At 44.6% G+C, this 18,560-nt stretch overlaps 1 protein-coding gene across 1 annotated transcript in view; it reads right to left on the minus strand.

Moving 5' to 3' along the window:
- The window catches only part of SUGT1 (SGT1 homolog, MIS12 kinetochore complex assembly cochaperone), a 1,565,243-nt gene that overhangs the window by 1,272,036 nt on the left and 274,647 nt on the right, over positions 1 to 18,560 (minus strand). The gene's annotated exons all lie outside the window — the stretch shown is intronic.

The raw sequence follows: 18,560 nt of genomic DNA on the forward strand, positions 1-18,560 counted from the left end.
ATATACAAAAGTTTTTCAAAAAAGCTGTTATATTTGCTATTTACACCCAACACACGTCTTTCAGAGAACCAGTCTACAATCACAAACACTTCTAGGCATTATTAATCCCCAGATGTGCACTGCTAATTAACAACTCTCTACCTCAACTACACCTGGACTAAACCAAACAATCGAGAACAAAAATCCAAAATAAGGGATACTTTTCTAAACACACTTTATCTGTACTTAGAACACTGTAAGAATAAGATGATTCATATATGTACAAATGTTCTGAAATCTATCAAAATAAAACACTTGTAAATACAGCTCATTGCTTATTAGAATCAAATCCCAATTCTTAAGGAAAGCAACATATTTTAAGGTAAAACCTGTAACAACTAAATGGAAAGTACAGTTTTGTACCTACCATAAATGTAGATGTTCGAAGATCCACATTGCTGCAGTCCTTACACTTGGGTAGTCCGCTGTCCTCGGTCGGCCCGAATATCAAAGTATAAGGCTGACGTCGGTCAAGGCGCATTAGACTGACATCAGGACGTCAGGGTACAAATGCGCATGACCGACGTCATATCCTCAGTCTTTTCTTGCCCCAGATGTCAGAAGACCCTAAAAAGAAAGGTCAAAACCAAAAGACAGCCAACAACCAACCAACCACCCTTGCACTAATAATATGTACAATATATACAATATACACAATATTTACAACCCAACCCACACAACCGCCTCTAACTACAGAGGGAAGGAGGGAGGTAAATTGGACTGCAGCAATGTGGATCTTGAACATCTACATTTATGGTAGGTACAAAACTGTACTATGTTCTTCATCTCACATTGCTGCAGTCCTTACACTTGGGTAGAATCCCAAAGCAGAGGTAAGGGAGGATGGCAAAACTATAAAGAAGCAGGAGCTGCCAAAATGCCCTGTAAAATAGCAGTGGCAAAACCAGCCCTAGATTTAGAGTAAAGTGGAAGGTGATAATGCTTAGAGAAAGTATGCACTGAACTCCAAGTAGCTGCCTCCAAAATATCTTTAGTTGCCACCCCTTAAAAAGCTGTCAAGTGGCAGTAGCCCTAGTGGAATGAGGCCTAATCCCAGCTGGAATCTCCTTGCCATGATGGGAATAACAGAAAGCAATGCAAAACCCAATCCACTTAGAAATAGTTTGTTTTGACACAGGCTTGCCCTGAGAACCCAAAGCAAATGAAACAAATAACTGCTGAGACTGCCTGAACCCTTTAGTTCTGTCCAAATAATATCGCAACTGCCTGTGTACATCTAAAGTATGCAAAATCTTTTCCCCTTTATTTTGGGGATTTGCATAAAAAGTAGGCAAATGAATAGTTTGGTTTAAAGCCACACTAGAAACCACTTTAGGCATAAAGGAAGGATTAGTACGTAAAGATACCCAATCCTTATGGAAAATTAAGAAAGGCTCAACCGCCATAAGGGCCTGCAACTCAGAAACCCTTCTTGCAGAGGTAATGGCCAACAAAAAAGCAGTCTTCCATGATAAAAATTTCAACTCGGTAGTAGCTGCAGGCTCAAAAGGTTGGAGAGTGAGTTTCTCCAACACAAAATTGAGATCCCAAGCAGGAGTAGGAGCTCTACGTGGGGGTCTTATATTCTTTGCCCCTCTAAGAAATTGCTTGAACAAAGGATGAGAAAACAATGGTGGGTCACAATCATAGTGAGCCGAAATTGCTGCAGCATGAACCTTAATAGAAGAGAAGGACAAACCTTTGTCCAGTAACTCAGTAAGATATTGAAGAGCCACACTTAAATTAGGCTCAGAAACATCAAAATCCTTTGCTGCACTCCAAAATAAAAATCTCTTCCATTTATCTGCGTACACTTTCCTTGTACTAGGCCTTCTAGCTTCCAAAATAACATTCAAAACTTGCTGTGGAAGTGGAGGCCCACTATGGTTCAAAACAGAATATGCCAGGCTGTTAGGTGCAGAGAATGAAGCTTGACATTGAGCAAATGACTGTCCTCCTGAGACAACAGGTGTGGAATCGAAGGCAAAGGCCATGGAGGCTCCGTACCAGGCTTCTCAGTAATGGGTACCAATGCTGTCGAGGCCAATCTGGAGCTATCAAAATCATCCTTGGCTTGTCCTGTCTGGCCTTTAGTAGTACCTTTGGGAGGAGAGGCAGAGGTGGAAAGGCATACACATGAAGATTGCTCCAATTGAAAGAAAGAGCATCCACTTTCCAAGCTGTGGGATGAAACCTTTTGTGCAAAACTTTGGCAGCTGGTGGTTTAGTGGAGAAGCGAACAGATCTATGTCTGGAGTTCCCCATGACACTGTCAATTTCTGAAATACATGAGGATCCAATTTCCACTGTGGGGATCCATAATTGCCTGCTCAACACATCTGCTAAGGAGTTCTGTGCTCCCGGCAGAAACCTTGCCTGAAGATTTAGCTGTAAACTGAGAGCAGTCTCCCACAAAATCATTGCTTGCCTGCATAGAGGATAAGAATGTGTTCCGCCTTGCTTGTTGATGTACCACATGACAGTTGTGTTGTCTGTTAGAATCAACACCTGCCCTGGAAGAAGTAAATCCTTGAAAGCTATTAATGCAAACTGGACTGCTAACATCTCTTTCAAGTTGATATGTAGATGTTGTAGTCTGGCAGGCCACTTGTCTTGTATCCACTTTCCATTCAGATGAGCTCCCAAGCTTTGTCTGAGGCATCTGTCGTTAGAATCTGACTCGCCTCTGGCCGGGTCACAGAGAGTCCCTTGTTTAGGTGACATTCCTGAGCCCACCACAACAATTCCTTTTGAATGCAAGGTATTATTTGAATGACAGTGTCCAAATCCTGGCAGTGCTGTGTCCATACATTTTTGAGATACCATTGTAGCTTCCTCATATGCAGTTTGGCATTGGGAAGCACCAGAATACAAGATGCCATGAACCCCAAGGCTTGAAGGACTGTCCTTGCAGTCAGCCTGGACTGATGAGACAATTGATGAAAATAAAGGGAAAGATTCTTTTGTTTGTCCGGGGTCAAAAAGGCCATCTGGGATGCTGTATTCAGTCTCACACCCAGAAAGCACATGTCCTGAGAGGGTACTAGACTGGACTTTATTTCGTTCACAGAATACCCCAGGCATCTTAGCACTGCTATCACATATTCCAAATGATGAAGAAGCTCGTCCCTTCCTTGAGCCAGAATCAGGCAATCGTCCAAATAAGGATAGATCTGTATTCCTTTTAACCTGAGGAAAGCTATCACTGGAGCCAGAACTTTCGTGAACACTCTGGGCAGTAGATAAGCCAAAGGGCAATGCAGAGAACTGATAATGAGAAGTCCCAGCTCGAAAACGCAGATACTTCCTGCAACTCAGTCTGATAGGAACATGAAGGTAAGCCTCCTTGAGATCCAAAGTTACCATTCAATGATCTTTGCCCAGCAGAGGTAAAAGCTGTTGTAACGTCAACATTTTGAACTTGGGAATGTCCAGATAAGTGTTGAGGATAGATAAATCCAAAATTGGTCTCCACGTGTTCCCTTTCTTTGGTACTAGGAACAGGCGAGAATAAAATCCTAGGCCCACTTCTGGCATAGGGACCGGCTGTATGGCCCCTATTTGGAGTAACAGAAATTTGCTTGTGAGCCTCTATTCTTTGCTGAGGAGGAACGTCTGGCATGCCTTTGAAAGGAGGCAAGGTATGGAAATAAAACCTGTAACCGTGGTGTATGATATCCAATACCCATCTTGATAATCTCTATGCGGTATCTGTTTCCCACAAGAAATACAGTTATTCACTTTTTCTGACATCCGGTAAACCACAGAGGCAAGAAAAAACTAAAATATTCCCCAACGGGGTACTTAGCCAACTTTGACTCGGTCTGAAACTCCGAATTCGAAAAATTTCAGAACGCCGAACGGCACTTGCAACGCTGCTTCTGCATCGGACCATGCGGCAAAAAAGACTGAGGATATGACGTCGGTCATGCGCATTTGTACCCTGACGTCCTGATGTCAGTCTAATGCGCCTTGACCGACGTCAGCCTTATACTTTGATATTCGGGCCGACCGAGGACAGCGGACTACCCAAGTGTAAGGACTGCAGCAATGTGAGATGAAGAACATCAGAATAACCTGGCTCAAAAATGTCTAGTGTCCAGTGACTGGTCCAGGTCATATTTTCTTAGAACATATTCATGCATTTTCTCACAGATAAATTACACTATCTACTTTTAGGAGCAACAGCAATTTGTTCAAAGTTCACTCATTTTTCAATTGTGGGCCCCCACACGCACTTTATAATGCCTTATGACATTTATCTACATCAGTAAGCAGCAGCCACACAAGTTTCTCAACAGCAAGGTTACGATTTATACTATGCCAAAAACAACCTCTGTCATGGTTTCACCCGTTTCTCTTTTAGACTCTGCATGATCACAGATCTTTTGTCTCATTAGAGTTTCTAGAATTTCTCATAGCACTGGCATTTTTCTCATGCATGCTTGAAAACTATCCAAGTGAAAAGCTTACTTTAATTTCTCATTAAAGGTGTAGCATCCCCTTTGATGCTACAGAGCAGGTGTCTCAGAGGACTGGAAAACTCAGAAAAGAGCCACAAAATCCAAGACAAAAATCAATGCAGGCAATGTACTATCTCACCTTATGAAGAAGTTATTACTCACCATAACGTTACAGTGTGTTGTCCATTTTCATTTATCCTCGACAAATGGGTCCACTTCTGAATATACTCGTCCATTAGTACAGCTCGAGTGGGTAAAAACTCTCATGCTTTACCCTTACTCAGAATGCTTCTCTCTCAATTACCTCAAATCAAGTTTGCAGGAAAAAAAAAAGCCAGACAATGCATGTAGTAACCCCCACAGGCTTCAGAGTCCATATCTGGAATCATATAATAGTAACACTAGTGGCAAAAAAGTCATTATGCGTTCCATCAAATAACTTTGAAGGGCAGTCGAGGATAAATGGAAATGGACAACACAGATGGAACATTATGGTGAGTACACTTCTTTATCTGACGGTGTCAGTTTTCATTTTATCCTCGACAAATGGGACAGAGTCCACAGCTACCTAGGACCTTGGGAGGACTCAAAGAAGGACATTCCTGAGCACCAAAGAACCAAAAGATGCTCTTCCCCTAGAATCCATATCCAATTTGTAATGGGTAATAACAGTATACAAGGCATACCTCTCAAATGTACAGATTTTTGCCTCATATTTTTTGCCCTTTTTAATAAAATTGTGGTTTTCTGGCAACTCATTGGCAAATCGTTGAAGACAGAAGTCAAAGGCAGACATTTGAGTTTCAGACTTCGTACCCTTTAGAAAAGTCATGTTAATGCAAAACCTGCTATTCTATTAACTTTCTAAGTTTTAAGAGCAATATTTAAAAATTATCCCTATTTTTGGTCATTTGCCCTCCATTGTAGATTGAGGTTCTACTTGCAGTTTCTATTTGCATCTGCATGAATATTTATGTTCTGTTTTATTTCTTGCTAAAATTTGCTTATCTCAAATATTACTTCAAATCTAAAACATTCTATGTAACCTTCTTGGAGCTTTTCTCCCCGGGTCTCTGCTGAAAATGGGCTTCTGGCCCAGTAGGACATTACCCGGTTAACAAATGAAATAAATAAAATAAATATTATTTATGGCTTTGTCCAGATTTCTCACTCCAACAGGTTGAGAGGTATGATGAGGGGTAGTCCAAGTTGCTGCTGCACAAATATCATCCATGGAAGCCCTAGACTGAAAAACTGTTGAAGAAGCAACAGCTCAAGTAGAATGTGCCCTTTAAGGTCTAGGTAAACTGATTCTCCTCTTATTACAGATAAACGAAATACACTATTTGTGCCATCTGGCTAACATTACTTTGTTCACTGGTTGGCCAAGTCTTGTAGATGAGAAGGACACAAACAATTGATTGGATTTTCTTACATTCTTGGTTCTTTGTAGACAGAAGTGTAACTGTCTGTGAACCTCTAGTAAATGCAAGCCTTTGTTAGAGAAATTAGGAAAAAATATTAGTAAATGAATAGTCTGGTTAATATTGAACTCTGACATAACTTTAGGTAAACAGGATGGATTCGTTTTTAATGAAACTCTTACCTTTGTGAAAAATCAGGTAAGGAGGTCTACATGATACAGCCTGTATTTCCGAAAAACTTCTGGTAGAAGTTATTGCCACTAAGAAAACAGTCTTCCTGGACAAAACTTCAGATCACATTTAGCTGATGGTTCAAAGGGAGGCTGAACACTGGTCTGTAGTACTAAGTTTAAATCCCAAGGAGGAGTAGGATCTTTGTATGGTAGTTTTAACAGGAGTATTCCTTTTAAAAATGCTTTACAAAGTTTATGAGAAGCCAAGGAGGATTCTGGAAAACCATTATGGAAATTAGAAATAGCTGCTTATTGAATTGTTATGGTAGATTGACAAGCTCCTGTTTTGAAAAGTGAGGCAAACAATTCTAGGATCTTATCAATGGGTGCTGAAAAACATTCATGTCATGAGCCCAAAAAGTAAATATTTTGCATTTACTAGCACAAGCCCAAAAAGTAAATCTTGTCCATTTACTATCAGAGTTTGCATGTAGCTGGTTTATTTGAAGCCAAAAGAATATGGCTCACTGGGGAAGAAAATGAAGGCAGTCTTGCTATTAATGGAACTGGAGAAGCCAAGTTATCAGCTTGAGGTTCACAATGTTTGGATGAAGCAGTCCTGCTGGGTGAGATGGAAGCTCTGGTGCCAGGTTCACAATCAAGTTTTTTTATTCAGGCATGTCCAAGGGTCAGCTCCCAGTGTTCTCTCCTGTCTATCTGATGAATCTGAGCATCTTGGGGCAATGTAGAAATTGCCTCATGTACACAGACAACCCTCTCCTCCTACCACCCAACACTACAACCTGTGAGAGATGCACTTATCTAGCCAAACTGGAGGTAAAGCTCTCTCCAATCTAGACTGAACTTGACAGTCAAGAGGAGAAGGTAAACACTTGCACCACACCACACTCATCACGTAGTCTCACTAAATCTACACCACCAAAATCCACACACAGAAACACAAAAACATTCGTGGAGGCTCTCGATAATAATCTGCTCAAGCAACAGAGACCTCCAAAGCAGAAATGCAGGCAACCTCCACCCCCCAACACAACCCAAATGACACATAGCCCGCAGACTCAGTGGGCCACTCAACCACAGCCAATAAGGCAAAACAACGTACCCAACACACTAGTCATAGGCGACTCTATAGTCAGACACACTGATGTCCCACTCACCAGGCTAAACAAGGAGAAGGTTACTGTCAGCTGCCTGTTGGGTGCCAGGATCCGCGCCACATAACCCAAGCACTCGGGTCACTCCACAACAAGTACAAATATGACTCTGTCATTGTCCACGCTGGTGTTAACGACCTGAGATGTACCTCCGTGGACTACATGAAAAGGGACATGGAAGAGCTCTCCAATCTTGTAGCCCAGGCAGGTATGACCCTAGCCCTGAGTAGCATTCTGCCATCACCCAGAATGATGCCGCAGTACAAGGACAAAATGATTGACTTCAACAATTGGCTAAGCTTCTGGTGCCATTCTAAAGGGATCCAGTATCTGTCTGCCTGGGATGACATGGTCGACAGACCACGATGCTTTGCCAGAGATGGCCTGCACCTGTCACCCCTGGAATTCCAGATACTGGCTAAGGTTCTTGCCGCCCCTATAGTGCCTTTTTTAGGCAAGGTTCAAAGGACAAATTCACCACCATAACAGGAACAGGCAAGCAAAAACTGAGGGTGATGCTACTCAATGCTAGAAGTCTAAATCTCAAAATGCATTCACTCGAAGCACTCAAAATGGAGAACATCGATATCTGTGCAGTGACTGAGACCTGGTTCAAGGCTCCAGAGAGCACCCCTGCACTACCAGTCTATAACTGATACCGCACTTTCGGCCATGTAACCTGGACCGGAACACCAAAGGCGGAGGTGTGTCCATATTCATTAAGGATATCCACACCTCCAGTCTAGTTGCTCAGCATAATGCAGCCGAGGTTATCTAAGTGCAACTAACTCTGGGCAAAACTGCAATCCGAATTGTAGCTTGCTATACATCACCCACCATGCCCCAGGATTCCCACTCCTCTTTTCTTGATGTACTGGAAAATATTAGGGTTCAACCAAACACCCTAATAATGGTCAATTTCAACTACCCCACCATTAACTGGGAAAAAGTACAGTTTTGTACCTACAATAAATGTAGATGTCCGACAGATATGCAACTGCAGTCATAACATATGGGTTGTCCTGCCTCAGGCAGCTCTTGGTCGGCCGGATTCCAAAGTCTGGGTCCAACGTCGGCTGATGTCGCATTTTTCTCTGACGTCAGAGTGGCTGGAGTACAAAAGCATCAGCCGACGCCATCTTCTTCAGTGTTTCTTGCCCCAGATGCCAGGTGCCCTCCAAGGAAGGCTGTAATCAAATTGGAAGACAAAAGCAGGTTTCCAGACAAATAAATAAGCAATAAACAGATACACCATAACAGATATCCCCAGCTAAGGATAACAGGGAGAGGAGTGGACCCAAGGCATAGAGGGGAAGGAGGGAGGGAAAACCCGACTGCAGTTGCATATCTATTGGACATCTACATTTATGGTAGGTACAAAACTGTACTATGTCCTTCAAGAATGCAACTGCAGTCATAACATATGGGTTGAATACCATAGCTTAGCTGGGGGAGGTGGAATGCTCTAAGAAAAGGATGGTGTAGCTATCAATCCCTGCAGGACTGCCGAAGCAAAGCCTGCTCTGGATCTGGAATATAAAGGGAGGTTGTAGTGTTTGGAGAATGTATGCACGGAGCTCCATGTAGCAGCTTCTAGAATGTCTTTTGTAGGCACCCCTCTTAAGAATGCTGTAGAGGTGGCTGTAGCTCTGGTGGAGTGTGGTCTGACATTGGCTGGTACACTCTTTCCATGGAAGGAATAACAGAATCTGATGCAATGTCCAATCCATTTTGAAATAGTCTGTTTGGAAATTGCTTTTCCTTGTACTCCAGAGGCGTAAGCTACAAAAAGCTGATCAGACTTCCTATTAGTCTTGGTTCTGTCCAGGTAGTAGCGAAGTTGTCTGTGAATGTCCAAGGTATGCAACAGTCTTTCCCCTTTGTTCTCAGGATTGGGAAAGAAAGTAGGCAGGTGAATTGCTTGATTTAAAGAAACCCTAGATACCACTTTTGGCAGAAAGGTAGGGTTGGTTCGTAAGGAGACCCTGTCTCTGTGAAAGGTTATGAACGGTGGTATTGCCATTAGGGCCTGTAATTCCGAAACCCTTCTTGCTGAGGTAATTGCCAACAGGAAAGCTGTCTTCCATGAGAGAAATTGTAAGTCCACAGAAGCTGCTGGCTCAAAGGGGGTAGAGTCAGTTTTTCTAGGACATAGTTGAGGTCCCAAGCTGGTACTGGAGCCTTTCTTGGTGGCTTTATATTCTTGATTCCCCTAAGGAATTGCCTTAACAAAGGATGTGAAAACACAGGTGAATCAGTGTTGTATCTAGCTGAAATAGCTGAAGCATGTATTTTTATGGAAGAATATGAGAGTCCATTCTGTAGCATATCTGCCAAATATTCCAGAATGAGTGGGATGTTCAATAATGATGCATCATGACCCTTGCTGGTATTCCAAATGCTGAATCTCTTCCATTTTGCTGAATAAACCTTTCTGGTGGATGGTCTTCGGGCTTCTGTTAGTATCCGCTGAACTTCCTTGGAGAGAGATAGATTGAGGTTATTCATGGGATCTCCCAAGCTGTTAGCTGCAGTGTCTGAATGTTGGGATGTACTGTCTTGAAGTTGTGTTGAGTCAAAAGTTGGGGCCATTGGGGAAGGGCCCACTTTTGTTGTGACATATGCTCCGTAGTAGTGGGTACCAGTGTTGTCTTGGCCAGTCTGGAGCTATTAGGATCCCCTTGGGCTTCTCTGCTTTGATCTTTAGTAATACTGTGGTCATCAGTGGCAGAGGTGGGAATGCATAGATTTTTAGGAAGTTCCAGTTGAATGAGAGAGCATCTATTTTCCATGCTTGTGGATGATATGTCCTTGAACAGAACTTTTGTAGATGATGATTGAGGTGGGAGGCAAATAGGTCTAATTCTGGCCTGCCCCATGTCGAGGTGAGTCGTATGAAGATTTCCTGGATGTAACCTCCACTCGTGGGGGGTCTAGGAAATTCCTGCTTAGGCTGTCCGCCAGCACATTGTCTTTGCCTGGAACAAACTGGGATTGCAACTGTATGTTTAAGCTCAGTGATTTTTCCCAAAGATTCATTATCAGTCTGCAAAGGGGGTAAGAATGGGTGCCCCCCTGCTTGTTTATGTACCACATCACAGTGGTGTTGTCTGTCCGTATTAGCAGGTGGCCTTGCTGAAGTTGTTTTCGAAAGGCCTCGATGGCATGCATTACTGCCAGCATTTCTTTTTGGTTGATATGCAGATGTGTTTCCTTTGGAGACCATTGTCCTTGAATACATCTGCCCTCCATGTGCGCCCCCCCATCCAAGGTCTGAGGCGTCTGTGGTCATGGTCTGTGTTATTTGTGGTTTTTTGAACGACATACCTGTGTTTGCCTGGCTTACCGAGGCCCACCACAGAAATTCCTTTTGTAGGCAAGGAATGAGCGGTATGGTTGCCTCTAGGTTGTTGCTGTGTTGAGACCATAAACTTTTTAGGTACCATTGAAGCTTTCTCATGTGTAGTCTTGCTAATGGAACCAGGAGAATGCAGGATGCCATGTAACCCAGGGCCTGTAGGAATCTCCTTGCAGTCATCTGGGTGAGCTTTGCCAAACCTTTGAAATAATGAGTTAACTTCTTTTGCTTGTATTCTGTCAGGTAAGCCATTTGAGAGGCTGTGTCTAGTTTGGCTCCTAAGAAGGTTATTTGCTGGGATGGCTGAAGTCTTGACTTTTGGAAGTTGACTGTGTATCCCAGAGCCTGTAGCAATTGTATGACATAATTCAAGTTTTTTGTCAAAATCAGTTTGTCGTCCGCTTGTATGAGGCAGTCGTCCAGGTACGGGTAAATTTGGATCCCCTGTAGCCTGCAATGAGCAATTACTGAAGCCAGGCATTTCGTGAATACTCTGGGCGCAGTAGATAAGCCAAATGGCAATGCTGAGAATTGATAATGCTCTGGCCCTGCAAGAAATCTTAGGTATCTTCTGCAGCTGTGTCTGATAGGGACATGCAGGTATGCCTCCTTGAGGTCCAGAGTAATCAGCCAAGACCCCTTGCCCAGCATGGGAAGGAGTTGCTGTAGAGTCAGCATTTTGAACTTTGGTACTATGAGAAAAGTGTTTAATGCGGATAAATCCAGTATTGGTCTCCATTGAGTTTCTTTTCTTTGAACAAGGAACAGTCTTGAGTAAAACCCCTGGCCTTGTTCTTGTTGTGGAACTTTTTCTATTGCTTTGATCTGAGCAAGCAGAGAAATTTGCTTGATAGCCTCTGCCCTCTGGTTTTATGGTAGGTTTGGCATGCCTTGTTTTCTTGGCAAGGTATGAAAGTGGAACCTGTAACCTTGGTCTATAATGTCCAAAATCCATTTGTCCTTTGTCAATCTGTGCCAATTGTCTGAAAACAGAGAAAATTTTCCGCCCAAAGGAGCTTCTGTTTGCTCCTTGGTCAGCGGAAGTAGAGGAAAGTCATTGAGATTGTCCCTGTGGGGCAGGAGAAGCCCCTGTGTCACTTCTTTGGTTTGCTGGTTGCCATTGTTGTCCCCTGTAGACCTCTGTATTGTCCTCTTCCTCGGCCACGCCTGCTTTTGCCCCTTTGAAATCTTTCAGGATTAGGAAAGGACCAGTTTTTAGAAGGCCAATTCCTGCTGAATCTGGGTGGCTGAACCTGGAGGAAATCTTTGACTGAACTGACTTGGCTTTTTCCTCAATGGACTTTAACACATCTTTAGCATTAGCACCAAAAAGCTTGTTCTTTTCCAAGGGTGCATCAAGAAGTTTTGCCTTAACATGATCTGATAGAGGTTGTTCTTTCAACCATGCATGTCTACGAATGACCGCCCCTGTCATAGCTTCCCTATATGAAGCTTCCAATGCATCATATCCACACTGAAGAAAGTGATTGCTAACTTGCTGAGAATTATGTACAGCCTCCTGCAAAGACTTCCTATCTAAAGGTTCAGGAGAGGCCAATGTTTTCTGTAAATCATCTAACAGGTAATCCTGATATTGAAACATATGAAAGAGACAATTGAGAGCTCTCATAGATAAAGTAGTGGAGGTGTAAACCTTCTTCCCCCATCTCTCTAATGACCTAGCTTTCCTGTTGGAAGGCAAAGGATTTTTGGAGGTGGTAGCTGAAACCCCTTTCGGTCCCTGTGAAATTGTTTCTAAATCAACAGCATGGGCCCTAAAGAAATGAGAATGTGTTTCTGGGACCCTATAGTATCTGTCAGGCTTGGCAGGAGCAGGAGGAAGAGTATCAGGGTAACACTGGAGTCAGAGTATAGATCATCCAAAACATCAAGCACAGGAGGTATAGCTAAGGGCCTGTGTTGGGGCTTTTTAAGGAAGGTTCCAAGGCGCTTTCTGGAATCAGAATATTCCTGGCCTTGCCACTTAAAATGTTCCCTCATGGAATGCAGAACTTCCCCAAAAGAAATATCCTCAGGAGGGGAGGCAGAGGGGATGGAGTCCTCTGCATCTGAGTCCTCATAGGTCTGGAAGGGCTCTTCCTGGCTATCGGAGTGAACAGAGTCCTCAGAATCTTCATCTGAAGGGAGAGGGTCAGAGGGCTCAACCCTGGGCCTCATCAGGAGGAGGCTGGGATCCTCTCTCAGGATGGGCCTGGGAACCTCTGATCATGGAAATTAAGTCTGCGGCCATAGTCATGATTTGTGTTTCAGGAGTAGGCTGAGGTAAGGCTTTAGCAGTAAGGTGCTTGGTCTTGCTGGCTGCCTTAGCACGTGTGTAGGCCTTGATAGACATGGACATGGGAGGCCTAGCAGCTCCACGTGCAGGAGTGACCTTATCCACAGCAATGGTCTCGGGCATTTCCTCGGTTTCAGTATCCGGAGGAAAATCAATAACTGGCGTCTGTGTGGTCTCCGGTATCGGAGGTATCGGTAATGCGGTGTCTTCGGTTCGGAGCGGTGAAATAACCGCCTCAGAGGGAACCGGGGCACTCGAGGTAGGTTTTGGCGTGGTGTCGGTGGAAGACACGGGCCGAGGATGTCGGTCCCGGTCTTTTCGTTTCTTAGGAGTCTGCGATGTCGGTAGTTCTGACGGCATTGTATAATCGAATTTTTTGCCGAAAAAGTTTTCAGCGAACTCCGCCCGGCGCCTGAGAGTGCGCTTATTGAAGTGAGCACAGGCGGCACAGGCCGAGACGTCGTGGTCTGGGCAAAGGCAAGGAAGGCAGTAAGAGTAGAAATCCTTATGAGGTATTTGTTTACCACAAGACAAACAATGATTTACTTTTTCAGTAATTTCTGACATCGGCTGAGGCAAGAAAAGGTCCCCAACGGGGTACTTAGCTTTTTTGATGACTTTGGATCGAAGAACACAGGAGCTGACCGACCGGCACTTGCGAACTGCTTCTGCTTCGGGCACCGCGTGGCAAGAAAGACTGAAGAAGATGGCGTCGGCTGATGCTTATGTACTCCAGCCGCTCTGACGTCGGAGAGAAATGCGACATCAGCCGACGTCGGACCCAGACTTTGGAATCCGGCCGACCGAGGGCTGCCTGAGGCAGGACAACCCATATGTTATGACTGCAGTTGCATTCTTGAAGGACATCTACTCATGTACCAACTCCTTCGCTCAATGCTCTCTGGAATTCATAAACTCCAATGCCCTGGATCAACTTATCCACACCCGCACCAGGGGCAACAATATCCTACATCTAGTCATTACCAATATGAGTGACCGGTGTTCTACGCCTGAAGTCAATGCCTCATTGGTCCGATCCGACCATAAGCTAATTACCCTAGATATCCACATCCTGCCTCCACCCCCCCATTAAGGAAACCATGGTAAAAAATTTCTCCAAAGCCAACTTCATGCTTCTTAAGACAGCAGTGGTGAACTTCATGACACCCATGCAGATGGACAATACAGTTACGACTACTGAATCCTACACTATTGCACTTTATAAGCACTTACATGAGTGCATGGATCGTGATATCCCAAACAGAACCAAGACTCTATCTTCCAAAAAAAAGGAAGCCAATCTGGTGGTCCGCTGCCATAAACAAACTGTACAACAGAAGGAAGAAACGCTTGCAAAAGAGAGTAAAATCCCACGAGTGGAGGAGCTCCCTGGTCAATCTCAGTAAGAAGCTGTGATCCCTGATAAAATCCTCCAAAGCTAGTTACGAAAATAAAATTGCCACTGATTCTAAAAACAACCACAAAGCATTCTATAGCTATGTCAAGAATCTCAATGGCAACACTAAGATCTGCTCTGAGTTGCAGCACAATGGCACTAAATATACAGACCCAACTGATATTGCCAACATCCTGGCAGATAGGTTCAGTGCTAACTTTACCCCCCTCTCACCCCCCTAAAGAGCCCATCTCTATACCGGAAACATGCAAAGTTCCTGTAATCACGGCTGCACAGGTAAAAACCACACTCTCCAAAGCCAAGAACACAGCATCCATAGGACCTGACAACATCCCAGGCTGCATTCTACACAAACTACAGAACGAACTGGCACCCCACCTAAGTACTATGCTCAATCATAGCCTCACCTCAGGCTTTGTGCCTGCTGAATGGCACACAGCAACAGTTATCCCACCCCACAAGGGGGGGAGCCACCACACACCCTGGGAACTACCGTCCCATTAGCCTGACGAGCCTGGTCTGCAAGGCCATGGAACGTATCATCATGGAACTTATAAACAAAGACATTGGTAATCTCCAAACTCTGGATCCCACCCAGTTTGGGTTTGTAAAAGGCAGATCATGTCTCCTAAACCTGATAGACATCTTTGAAGCAGTCACCAAAGACGTAGAAAAGGGTAAGGTGGTTCACACAGCCTATCTAGATCTTGCCAAGGCTTTCAACACCATCTCCCACTCTGGAATTACAGATAAACTCACTAAACTAGTTATAATTCCCTATGTCACAAGATGGGTTGCCAACTGGTTCACTGACAGAACCCACACTGTAAAAGTAGCAGACTCCAAATCCGACTTCAGACCAGTGACAAGTGGAGTACCGCAGGGTTCAGTACTGGGTCCTCTCCTGTTTGGTATCTACTTCTCTGAAGTACAGGCTAACACAGATCATCTTTCACTAACGAAGTTCGCAGATGACTGCAAACTAGGAGCCATAATCTAAACTCCTAACGATGTGGACATCCTACAAAAGGGCCTCACTGAGACAGATGCCTGGTGTCAAAGCCATGGCCTCAAGCTCAATGCCAAAAAGTGCACTGTCATCCCCTTTGGTAAAAACTCTGCACCCATGAACTACAACACAGGCGGCAGTATACTTAACACCGAAAGTGTGATAAGAGACCTTGGGACACAGGTGGACAGTAGTCTCTCCTTTGATAATCACATTGCCACAGTAGTCAGGAAAACCTTCTACGTGGCACACCTCATCACAAAAGGTTTCTCATCCAGAAAAAAAAAAGGTCATTGTTCCCCTCTACTCATCACTCATTAGACCCATTATAGAGTATAACGCCTCTTTTGGTATGTACCTCAGAAGACATCAACAACTGGAAATGCTGCAGAAATACCTCACAAAGAGGATTACCAGCCTCAAACAGATGCCCGACGCAGACCGTCTCAAAAAACTTTAGTTTTACTCCGTCGCATATCGCCTACTCAGAGGTGATCTCTGCCTAACATACAAAGCTATGTCAAACCCAGAGCTGTTGGACATGCTCCACTTAAAGAAATCCCAATCCCTCAGAGCTACACACTCTAGGGACCTAAACCTTGTCACCACAATAAACAGAACATGCCGGAGGGATAGATTCCTGTCCCAGAGACTTCCTATACTCTGGAATAAACTACCTATCTATATCAAACATAGCTCCTCATTAGCACTCTTCAAGAAAAATCTTGATGATTGGATGGGAAATAGGAAATTCACCCCAGGGATCACCTCTGTGGCTCTGCTCGACAGTGCCACGGGAAAATAATTTTTTTGGGTGGCAAAAGCCAGGGTACCTTTTTGGCTGGGCTTGTATAGGCCCCAGGGCCAATAGCCTAGTACCTACCTATAAACCTATAAGGTTGCTGAACCAGATAAAGCCAAAGGAAGGGCAACCATATCTGTTGAGGCCAATAAGGTGCAATGAGGATTACTTTGCTCTTCAGCCTGGTTGCTTTCTGGAGGAATTTTGGAATTAGGGGAACCAGGGGAAAGGCATAAAGTAGTGCAGAGGGACAAGTGTGTAGAACAGCAGCTCTAGGGGACTCCTCCAGAAGGGGGAATCACAGCAAAGTAACTGCTGCACTTGTTGTTTGGGAGAGAGACAAACAGATCGGAGCAAGGGTGGCCCACCCGAAGAAAAATCTTTTCCGTCACCTTTGGACTGAGAGACCACATGTGAGGCAGAAGATTACATCTGCTTAGTTTGTCTGCTATCACACTGGAACTCCCCGGAATGTGAGCTGCTATTAGAAAGCAGATGGAAGAGATTGCCCACTGCCACACTCAAGAGCTTCTTGACATAGGGGATATGATTTGGTTCCTCCCTGTTTATTTATGTACCAAACCACATGTTCCAGAAGGAAGGAGAGTCTGAAAGGCTTGCAAATCTAAAAGCACTGCCCTTAACTCCAGGACACTGATATGCAAGTTGGTCTCTGCAGAGGACCAAGTGCCTTGGACAAGTCATGCCCAGATAATGCCCCCCCACCCTATCTGGGAGGCGTCCATGGTCACTATGGCTTTGGGCTGTGGTGGGACAAAGGGATGGTCTAAAAGGATGTCTTTAGAGTGAGTGTATCCACTAAGCTAAATCTTTTCTGCAAAGACTGGTGATCAGGATCAGATCCAACATGGACTGGTGTAGTACTGACCACTGAGATGCTAGCAACTACTGTAGTTTTCTCATGATATCTTGCTAAGGGAATAAAAATTATGTACTTACCATAGCTTGGTATCTGTGTTGTCCAATTTCATTATGCATCACGAATGGGTCCTCAGATCTAAGCCAGCCATTTCTCAGACATATGATCAGAGCCTCAAACTCCTCCCTCTCCCATGATGACTCACTCCTCAAACACTCAGAATGAGTTTTTTGCCCCTTCTTCAAGATGGTTATCTTAGAGAAAATAGAAATACACAGATAAAAGACCTACTGAAGTCCAAACTAGGAACCAGTGGTACCGTAAGCTCCTAAACCCCTCTCAACTGCACAAGGAAGGGGAAGGAGGACAGGATGTGATGCATAATGAAATTGGAGAACACAGATACCAAGTTATGGGAAGTACATAACTTGTAATCTGATGTTGCCCATTTCATTATGCATCACGAATGGGTCAAAGTCCCCAGCTACACAAACCCTGGTAGAACCTCAAGGAAAGATATGCCTGAGCACCACGGAACCAAAGGATGCTCTCTTTCTGGAGATAATGTCCAATTTGTAGTGACATACAAAGGTATGAGCCGTGGACCATGTAGCTGCAGCACAGATCTCATCAACTGGAGTTCTAGCACAAAAGGCCGAAGAGGTAGACCTTGATCTGGTGGACTGGGATCTAACTGGATGGGGAAGTTGCTTGCTTTGCAGAGAGGAGACAGGAGATGCAGGGGCCAATCATGGAATAGAGCGTCCCTGGGTGACTCCCCCGCAAGGGGGATCACAGAGAAGTACCTGCTGTATTTGTTGTTTGGGGGGTGGCAAAAAGACTGCAGCAAGGCTGGCCCCAACTGCTGAAAATTTTATTCACTACTGATTGGTTCAGGGGCCACCTGGGAGGACTCAAAATGGACCTGTTCAAACTGTCTGCCAGAATGCTGAATTCTCCTGGGATGTGGGTTGCAAAAGAGAAAGCAGTTCGAAACAATCACCCATTCCCAGACCCTCATGGCCTCTCTGCAGAGCAGGTTCTCCCCCTGCTTGTTGATGCACCATACCAATGACATGTCTGTCAAGATTGCAATTGTCCCAAGAGAGAGGCAGTCTTGAAAGGCTTGTAACATGAGGAGGACCACCCTCATCTACTGAATGTTTATGTGCAATTTGGTCTCTGTAGGGGACCACATGCCTTGGACCATCTTTCCCTGAAAATGCCACCCCACCCCACCCCACCAGGGGGGCATCCGTGATCACTGTAGCCGAGGGGGGGGGGACAAAAGGCCTGCCTAGATGAAGATCATCTGTGAGCATCCACCATTGCAGGTGACGTCTGCAAATTCGAGTAAGCCTGATCTGGGTTGATAACTGGTCACACAGGAACCCCCAGAATCCACTGGAGAACTTGCATGAAGAACCTGGCTAGAGGCACCAGAAGAATGGCAGCCAACATGGAGCCCAGGGCTATGAGAACTAGGTGAGATGAAGGAGATGGCGTGTCTAGTAAGCACTGTAC

The sequence above is a fragment of the Protopterus annectens genome, chromosome 5.part0, assembly GCF_019279795.1.
Source record: "Protopterus annectens isolate FY-2018-M chromosome 5.part0, PAN1.0, whole genome shotgun sequence".
Classification (NCBI taxonomy): Eukaryota; Metazoa; Chordata; order Ceratodontiformes; family Protopteridae; genus Protopterus; species Protopterus annectens.